Below are 8,830 nucleotides of genomic sequence, written 5' to 3' on the forward strand. Positions count from 1 at the left end.
CCTGAAACCAGAGCCAAAGAAACACACTGTGCCTCTGAGCAAACTCAGCACAAAAACAAACCAATCCCTGAGCAGGAAGTCAACCAATCAGTGAGCAGGAAACCAACTATTGCCTGAGCAGAAACCCAGCCAATCTGGGAGCTTGTGCAAGTTCAGAGATTCAATTCTTAACGATCCCCATTTAGAAAATCTCTGCTCTTTTCCACCCTGTCAGGGGCATTCACTTTCCTGGATTCTTTCCTCACAATACATCTCTTGAGTGGGGTTTGGATGAGATCATCTTTTGCGGTGGAGGGGAGAAGACACTGGGTGGAGGAAACCGACGCTGTAACTCTTTCATAGGGGAAACCTTCCCCTGGCAGAGCAGAGGTTGTCCAAGTTCAGAGGTTCAAATCTTTTTTTTTCTTTTTCTTTTTTTTTTGGGGGGGGGTTTCCAGGATGGGGTTTCTCGGTGTAGCTTCAGAGCCTATCCTGGAACTTGCTCTGGAGAAGAGGCTGGCCTCGAAGTCACAGAGATCTGCCTGCCTCTGTCTCCTCAGTGAGATTCAAATCTTAACAATCCCCATTTAGAACATCTCTGCTCCTTTCCACCCTGGGAGAGACAGCCACTCTCCTGGATTCTTCCCTGCCAATACACCTATCTCCTTAGTGGGGTTTGGATGAGATCTTCTTTTGCGGTGGAGGGAGAAGACCGAGGGTGGAGCAGAGCGAGGCTGTAACTCTTTCATAGGAGAAGCCTTCACCTGGCAGAACGGTGTTGTTACACTACACTCTGCTCCGCTCGAGGCTGTCTGGAGAAGCAGAGCAGAACAGTAACAAATTCGCTGGGGAAGCCCTGCCCTGCAGAAGCAGACCTGAAACACATAGGTAGTAGCCTTTCCCTGAAGCAGTGATATGAACTGCTATGCTTATTGTGACCTGTGGTATTCTCTTCATCCAGAGTGCCAGAATACCTTTCCATCCGAGTTGTAACACTCAGTATTATGTGACACCTGAACCAGAATACCTGTCCCATCTGGTTCACTCTGAATTATCTGTAAGTTTTTTTTTCTTTTAAGAAAAAAGGAGGCCGGATGTATTTAGGGGAAAAGGGCTCATTAAAGAAACACACCCTGAGCACAGCCAAAGAAACACACTTTGGCCCTGCAAACAAATCAAAAAATGCACACTGCCACTGAAACCAGTGCCACAGAAACACACTTTGTCCCAGGAATCAGAGCCAGTAAAGGAAATACACACTGGCCCTAAAAATAGAGGCAAACGGCTAAATAGGACCAGTGAAAGAACACACTTTGGCCTTGAAACCAGATCCAAAGAAACACACTGTGTCTCTGAGCAAACTCAGTACAAAAACCAACCAATCCCTGAGCAGGAAGCCAGCCAATCAGTGAGCAGGAAACAAACCTTTCCTGAGGAAAAACCCAGCCAAAGTGGGAGCTTGTCCAAGTTCAGAGATTCAAATCTATCTTTTGTTTGTTTGTTTGTTTCTTTTTCGAGACAGGGTTTCTCTGTGTAGCTTCAGAGCCTATCCTGGCACTTGCTATGGAGACCAGGCTGGCCTCGAACTCACAGAGATCTGCCTGCTTCTGCTTCCTGAGTGAGAGTCATATCTTAACAATCTCCATTTAGAAAATCTCTGCTGTTTCCACACTGAGAGAGGCAGTCACTCTCCTGGATTCTTCCCTGCCAATACATCTATGCCTGAGTGGGGTTTGGATGAGATCTTCCTTTGCGGATGTGGGGAGAAGACCCTGGGTGGAGCAGAGCAAGGCTGTAACTCTTTCATAGGGGAAACCTTCCCGGGGCAGCGGTGTTGTTACACTCCACTCTGCTCCGCTCCAGGCTCTCCTGGGGAGCAGAGCAGAACAGTAACAAATTCGCTGGGGAAGCCCTGCCCTGCAGAAGCAGACCTGATACACACGGGTAGCCTTTACCTGAAGCAGAGCTTTACACTGCCATGCTTACTGTGACCTGTGGTATTCACTTCCTCGAGAGTGCCAGAATACCTTTCCATCCGAGTTGTAACACTCAGTATTATGTGACCTCTGAAGCAAATACCTGTCCCATCTGGCCCACTCCAAATATCTGTAGTTATGTTTTTTTAAGAAAAAAGGGGGCCGGGTGTATATAGGGGAAAATGGCCAGTTAAAGAAACACACCCTGAGCAGAGCCAAAGAAACACACGTTCGCCCTGGAAACAGAACCAAAGAAATGCAGCCTGACCCTGAAACCAGTGCCACAGAAACACACTTTGTCCGGTGAACCAGAGCCAGTGAAAGAAATACACCCTGGCCCTAAAATTAGAGCAAAAAGGCTATATAGGACGAGTGAAAGAAACACACTTTGCCCCTGAAACCAGATCCAAAGAAACACACTGTGTCTCTGAGCAAACTCAGCACAAAAACCAACCAATCCCTGAGCAGGAAGCCAACCAATCAGCGAGCAGGAAACCAACCCTTGCCTGAGCAGAAACTCAGCCAAACAGGAAGCTTGTGCAAGTTCAGAGATTCAAATCTTTTTTCTTTCTTTCTTTCTTTTTTTTTTTCGAGACAGGCTTTCTCTGTGTAGCTTCAGAGCCTATCCTGGCACTTGCTATGGAGACCAGGCTGGCCTCGAACTCACAGAAATCTGCCTGCCTCTGCCTCCTGAGTTAGATTCAAATCTTAACAATCCCCATTTAGAAGATCTCTGCTCTTTTCCACCCAGGGAGTGGCAGTCACTCTCCTGGATTCTTATGTCCCAATACATCTATGCCTGAGTGGGGTTTGTATGAGATCTTCTTTTGCGGTGGAGGGGAGAAGACCGTGGGTGGAGCAGAGAGAGGCTGTAACTCTTTCATAGGGGAAAGCTTCCCCTGGCAGACCAGTGTTGTTACACTCCACTCTGCTCTGCTCCAGGCCCTCTGGGGGAGCAGAGCAGAACAGTAACAAATTCGCTGGGGAAGCCCTGCCCTGCAGAAGCAGACCTGAAACACACAGGTAGCTTTTCCCTTAAGCAGAGCTTTACACTGCTATGCTATGACCTGTGGTATTCTCTTCCTAGTGAGTGCTAGAATACCTTTCCATTTGAGTTGTAACTCTCAGTATTGTGTGACCTTTGAACCAGAATACCTGTCCCATCTGGTCCACTCCAAATATCTGTTTTTTTTTTTTGTTTGTTTTTTAGAAAAAAGGGGGCCGGGTGTATGTAGGGGAACAGGGTCCGTTAAAGAAACACACCCTGAGTAGAGCCATAGAAACACACTTTGCCCTGCAAACAGAACCAAAGAAATGCACCCTGACCCTGAAACCAGTGCCACAGAAACACACTTTGTCCAGGGAACCAGAGCCAGTGAAAGAAGTACACTCTGGCCCTAAAATTAGAGCAAAAGGCTAAATAGGACAAGTGAAAGAAACACACTTTGCCCCTGAAACCAGATCCAAAGAAACACACTGTGTCTCTGAGCAAACTCAGCACAAAAACCAACCAATCCCTGAGCAGGAAGCCAACCAATCAGTGACCAGAAACCAACCCTTGCCTGAGCAGAAACTCAGCCAAACAGGAAGCTTGTGCAAGTTCAGAGATTCAAATCTTTTTTTTTTTTTTGATTTTTTTTTTTTCGAGACAGGGTTTCTCTGTGTAGCTTCAGAGCCTATCCTGGCACTTGCTATTGAGATCAGGCTGGCCTCGAACTCACAGAAATCTGCCTGCCTCTGCCTGCTGAGTGTGATTCAAATCTTAACAATCCCCATTTAAAAAATCTCTGCTCTTTTCCACCCTGGCAGAGACAGCCACTCTCCTTGATTCTTTCCTCCCAATACATCTATGTCCTGAGTGTGGTTTTGATGAGATCTCCTTTTGCGGATGTGGGGAGAAGACCCTGTGTGGAGCAGAGCGAGGCTGTAACTCTTTCATACAGGGAACTTTCCCCAGGCAGAGCGGTGTTGTTACACTCCACTCTGCTCCACTCCAGACTGTTTGGGGAGCAGAGCAGAACAGTAACAAATTCGCTGGGGAAGCCCTGCCCTGCAGAAGCAGACCTGAAACATACGGGTAGCTTTTCCCTGAAGCAGAGCTTTAAACTGCTATGCTTACTGTGACCTGTGGTATTCACTTCCTCGAGAGTGCCAGAATACCTTTCCATCTGATTTGTAACACTCAGTATTATGTGACCTCTGAACCAGAATGCCTGTCCCATCTGGTCCACTCCAAATATCTGTAAGTTTTTTTTTTTTTGTTTTGTTTTAAGAAAAAAGGGAGCGGGGTGTATGTAGGGGAAAATGGCCAGTTAAAAAACACACTCTGAGCAGAGGCAAAATCCACTTTTGCCCTGGAAACAGAACCAAAGAAATACACCCTGACCCTGAAACCAGTGCCACAGAAACACACTTTGTCCTGAGAATCACAGCCAGTGAAAGAAATACACCCTGGCCCTAAAATTAGAGCCAAATGGCTAAATAGGACAAGTGAAAGAAACACACTTTGGCCCTGAAACCAGATTCAAAGAAACACACTGTGTCTCTGAGCAAACTCAGCACAAAAACCAACCAATACCAGAGCAGAAAGCCAACCAATCAGTGAGCAGAAAACAACCCTTTCCTGAGGAAAAACCCAGCCAAACTGGGAGATTCAAATCTTTTTTTTTTTTTTTTGTTTCTTTTTTTCGAGACAGAGTTTCTCTGTTCTCTGTGTAGCTTCAGAGCCTTTCCTGGCACTCACTCTGGAGACCAGGCTGGCCTCCAAGTCACAGAGATCTGCCTGCCTCTGCCTCCTGAGTGAGATTCAAATCTTAAAAATCCCCATTTAGAAAATCTCTGCTCTTTTCCACCCAGGGAGTGGCAGTCACTCTCCTGGATTCTTCCCTGCCAATACATCTATCTCCTGAGTGGGGTTTGGATGAGATACTCTTTTGCGGTGGAGGGGAGAAGACCCTGGGTGGAGCAGAGTGAGTTTGCAACCCTTTCACAGGGGAAGCCTTCCTCTGGCAGAGCAGTTTTGTTAGTCTACTCTGCTCCGCTCCAAGCTGTCTTGGGGAGCAGAGCAGAACTGTAACAAATTCGCTGGGGAAGCCCTGCACTGCAGAAGCAGACCTGAAACACACGGGTAGCTTTTCCCTGAAGCAAAGCTTTACACTGCTATGCTATGATCTGTGGTATTCTCTCCCTAGTGAGTGCTAGAATACCTTTCCATCTGAGTTGTAACACTCAGTATTGTGTGACCTCTGAACCAGAATACCTGTCCCATCTGGTCCACTCCAAATATCTGTTTGTTTGTTTGTTTGTTTGTTTTTTAAGAAAAAAGGGGGCCGGGTGTATGTAGGGGATCAGGGTCCAATAAAGAAACACACCCTGAGTAGAGCCATAGAAACACACTTTGGCCCTGCAAACAGAACCAAAGAAATGCACCCTGACCCTGAAACCAGTGCCACAGAAACACACTTTGTCCCGGGAATCAGAGCCAGTGAAAGAAATAAACTCTGGCCCTAAAATTAGAGCAAAAGGCTAAATAGGACAAGTGAAGGAAACACACTTTGCCCCTGAAACCAGATCCAAAGAAACACACTGTGTCTCTGAGCAAACTCAGCACAAAAACCAATCAATCCTTGAGCAGGAAACCAACTCTTGCCTGAGCAGAAACCCAGCCAAAGTGGGAGCTTGTCCAAGTTCAGAGATTCAAACCTTTTTTCTTTTCTTTTCTTTTCCTTTTCCTTTTTTTTTTTTCGAGACAGGGTTTCTCTGTGTAGCTTTGGAGCCTATTCTGGCATTCGCTCTGGAGAACAGGCTGGCAACGAAGTCACAGAGATCTCCCTGCCTCTGCCTCCTGAGTGAGATTCAAATCTTAACAATCCCCATTTAGAACATCTCTGCTCTTTTCCACCCAGGGAGAGGCAGTCACTCTCCTGGATTCGTCCCTGCCAATACATCTATCTCCTGAGTAGGGTTTGGATGAGATCTTGTTTCCGGTGGAGCGGAGAAGATCCTGTGTGGAGCAGAGCGAGGCTGTAACCCTTTCATAGGGGAAACCTTCCCCGGGGAAGAGCGGTGCTGTTACACTCCACTCTGCTCAGCTCCAGGCTGTCTGGGGAAGCAGAGCAGAACAGTAACAAATTCGCTGGAGAAGCCCTGCCCTGCAGAAGCAGACCTAATACACACTGGTAGCCTTTCCCTGAAGCAGAGCTTTAAACTGCTATGCCTACTGTGACCTGTGGAATTCACTTCCTCGGGAGTGACAGAATACCTTTCCGTCCAACCTGTAACACTCAGTATTATGTGACTTCCGAACCAGAATACCTGTTTCCGTCTGCTTTACCCCAGACACCTCCATGTTCTTTTATTTTTTAAAAAATGGCGGGAAATAGGCAAAAAGGGTCAGTTAAAGAAACACACCTTGAGCAGAGCTAAAGAAACACAGTTTGGCCCTGCAACCAGAACTAAATGAATCCACACTGACCTTGAAACCAGTGCCACAGAAACACACTTTTTCCCCCCTGGAATCTGATCCAGTGAATGAAATACACCCTGATCAGCTTTTGGGTGCTTTTTGTCCCTGTGCACATGGCAGACTCTCCTGGATTCTTCCCACCTAATAAACATCTTGAATGATGCTTGTGTGAGACTTTCTTTTGCAGGAGTAGAGACAACTGTGTGCAGAGTGGAGCTGATTTGTTACACTCTGGTAGACCTGATGTTCAACAAGTTTACTGGGGAATCCCTCTCCTGCTGGAGCTGAGCTGTTACCTAGAATCTGCTCCTTTGAGCTGAGGAGGCCTTTTTTTTTTGTTTTTAGTTTTTGAATTCATTTTACATATCAACCACCGTTCCCCCTCCTTGTTGTCCTCCAGCTTCTCCCATTCAATCCTCAGAAAGTGTAAGGCTTCCTATGGGGAGTCAAGACAACCTGGCACATCAAGTTGATGCAGGGCTAAGTTCCTTCCCCCTCCATCAAGGCTGTAGAAGGCATCCCTCCATATGTAATGGGCTCCAAATAGCCAGTTCATGCACCTGGGACAGATCTTGGTCCCACTGCTAGTTGCCCACAAAACAGGCGAAGCCATGAAACTGTCACCCTCTTGCAGAAGGCTTAGTTTGGTTCCATGCAGTCTCTCCAGCTATCAGTCCAGAGTCCATGAACTGATAGCTCCCCTTAGCTCAGGTCAGCTGTCTCTGTGGGTTTCCCTATCATGATCTTGACCCCTCTCATTCTTATAATCCATTCTCCCTCTCTTTTACTGATTTACCAGAACTCATCCCAGTGCTTGGCTGTGGATCTTTGCATCTGCTTCCATCCATTACTGGATGAAGGTTCTATGATGATAATTAGGGTAGTCACCAATTTGATTACAGAAGGCTAGTTCAGGCACCCTCTCCACTATTGCTAGGAGTCTTAGCTAGGGACATACTTGTGCATTCCTGGGAATATCCCTAGCACCAGGTTTCACCCTAACCCCATACTGCTTCCCTCTATCAAGCCCCAAATGATGTGACAGACTTTGGTAATCCCCAATGGGAGGCCTCACCCTCCCTGAATGGATGGAGGTGGGATGGGGAATGGTGGGGGGAGTGGGAGGACAAGAGTGAGAGATAACTGGGATTGGTATGTAATACCAATACTCCTAAAATTGCTCCACACAATAGTAGCAGAAGGGACATTGCCAAGATCTTTCTATGAGGCTGCAATTACCTTGGTAACCAACCCACAGAAAGACCCAACGACAAAAGAGAACTACAGACCAATATCCCTCATGAACATCGATGCAAAAATATTCAACAAAATACTGGCAAATCAAATCCAAAAACACATCAGAGAAATCATCCACAATGATCAAGTTGTCTTTATCCCAGGAATTCAGGGATGGTTCAACATAGGAAAATCCATCCATGTAATCCACCATATAAACAAATTGAAAAAGAAAACCAAGGTCATCTCGCTAGATGCTGAAAAAGCCTTTGACAAAATCCATAATCACTTTATGATAATGCTCTTGGAGAGATCAGGAATAACAGAAACACACCCAAACATGATAAAAGCAATATACAGAAAACCAACACCCAACATCAAATTAATGGAGAGAAACTCAAGGCGATTCCTCTAAAATCAAGAAAAAGACGAGGCTGTTCACTGTCTCCATATCTCTTCAATATTGTACTTGAAGTTCTAGCTAGAGCAATAAGACAACAAAAGGAGATCAAGGGGATACAAATTGGAAAGGAAGAAGTGAAACTTTCACTATTTGCAGGTGATATGATAGTTTACATAAGTGACCTGAAAAACTCTACCAGGGAACTACTGCAGCTGATAAACACCTTCAGCAAAGTGGCAGGATACAAGATTAACTAAAAAAATCTATTATATAGAGATGATAAATTCACTGAGATAGAAGTCAGAGAAACATCACCCTTTACAATAGCAACTAACAACATAAAATATCTTGGGGTAACACTACCAAAAATGAGAAAGACCTGTATAGTAAGAACTTTGAGTCTTTAAAGAAAGAAATGAAAGAAGATACAAGAAAATGGAAAGATCTCCCATGCTCTTGGATAGTAGGATCAACATAGTAAAAATGGCAATCTTGCCAAAAGCAATCTACAGACTCAATGCAATTCCAATCAAAATCCTAACACAATTCTTCACAGACCTTGAAAAACAGTATTCAACTTCATATGGAAAAACAAAAAACCCAGGATAGCCAAAACAACCCCGTACAATAAAGGAACTTCTGGAGGCATCACTATCCCCGACTTCAAGCTTTAGTATAGAGCCATAGTCTTGAAAACATCTTGGTATTGGCACAAAAATAGACAGGTTGACCAATGGTATCAAACTGAAAACTATGATATTGACCCACACA

The sequence above is a fragment of the Cricetulus griseus genome, chromosome X (genome assembly GCF_003668045.3).
Source record: "Cricetulus griseus strain 17A/GY chromosome X, alternate assembly CriGri-PICRH-1.0, whole genome shotgun sequence".
Taxonomy (NCBI): domain Eukaryota; kingdom Metazoa; phylum Chordata; class Mammalia; order Rodentia; family Cricetidae; genus Cricetulus; species Cricetulus griseus.